Genomic DNA, 1227 nt, shown 5'->3' on the forward strand with positions numbered 1-1227 from the left:
AGATGATGCAATCTACTTCCGTAGAGATACTGCCTCAGAAACCCAAGGAGGGGTCGCTATGAGTCGGGTCCGACTTGATGGCACATAACAACAACAACAATGCCACCACAACACTGGTTCTTAGATTTTAGTGTGATAAGAATTGTCTGGAGCCCGAGTGAAGACTTTTGTCCTGGTCTGCACAAATTCTGATTTGCATGGGCTGGGCTTAAGGACCTACATTTCTATCAAGCATTCTGGTGATCCAAAAACCACACTTTGAAAAACACTGTCTTATACTCAGTTGGCTGACATTTAAAATCATAAATGGCTTTATATTTAGACTATAAAAATATATTATCACTTCAAATTAAAAATGCAAAGTAGATAGTATGATTTTTTCATTGTAAAAAAATATGTAATGAAGAAAAACCTAATTCACAGTTGAATAATTCAGTATCTTAATTCAATAAGCTATATTTCCAGTCTTCAGTGAAGTGGCATTCTTAGCAATATTCTAATAAAAATCTCAATTTCCCACTCTCACAGGCCAGAGAGATCTACTTAATTAAGAAAATGAAATAACTATTTATTTATAGCTTAGAAAAGCTTTCCCAAAAATAACTCTTCTTTTCAAAGGTCCATGAAGGCTGAAACACCAAGAAAACTGAATACCCTAGGAAGAAAATAAATGCAGGAATGGGAATGTTATCAATTGTTGTTGTTAGATGCCATCAAGTCGTTTCCAACTCATAGTGACCCTATGCACAGCAGAACGAAACACTGTTTGATCCTGCGGCAGCTCCATGATCCTTGCTATACTTGAGCCCATCATCGCAGCCACCATGTCAATCCATCTCGCTGAAGGCCTTCCCTTCTTTGTCGACCCTCCACCTTACCAAGCATAACATCCTTCTCCAGGGAATGGTCCCTTCCGATAACATGAACAAAGCAGGTGAGATGAAGTCTGCCTATTCTCACTTCCAAGAAGGATTTCTGCTGCACTTCCTCCAGGACAGATCTGTTAGTTCTTTTAGCAGTCCACAGTACTTTCAGCATTCTTCACCAGCACCACAACTCAAAAGCATCAACTTTCTTCGGTCTTCCTTATTCATTCTCCAGCTCTCACATGCACATGAGGCCCTTTAGTCCTCAAGGAGACATCTTTGCTCTTCACCGCTTGAAAGAGGTCTTTTGCAGCCAACTTGCCCAGTGCTATATGTCGTCTGATGTCCTGACTGCTGCTTC

At 40.2% G+C, this 1227-nt stretch overlaps 1 protein-coding gene across 1 annotated transcript in view; it reads right to left on the reverse strand.

Moving 5' to 3' along the window:
• The window catches only part of ITGA4 (integrin subunit alpha 4), a 104507-nt gene that overhangs the window by 30864 nt on the left and 72416 nt on the right, over positions 1-1227 (reverse strand). The window lies entirely within an intron of this gene.

This window comes from Orycteropus afer, unplaced genomic scaffold (assembly GCF_000298275.1).
Source record: "Orycteropus afer afer isolate SDZICR_OR568_19922 unplaced genomic scaffold, OryAfe1.0 scaffold00001, whole genome shotgun sequence".
Classification (NCBI taxonomy): Eukaryota; Metazoa; Chordata; class Mammalia; order Tubulidentata; family Orycteropodidae; genus Orycteropus; species Orycteropus afer.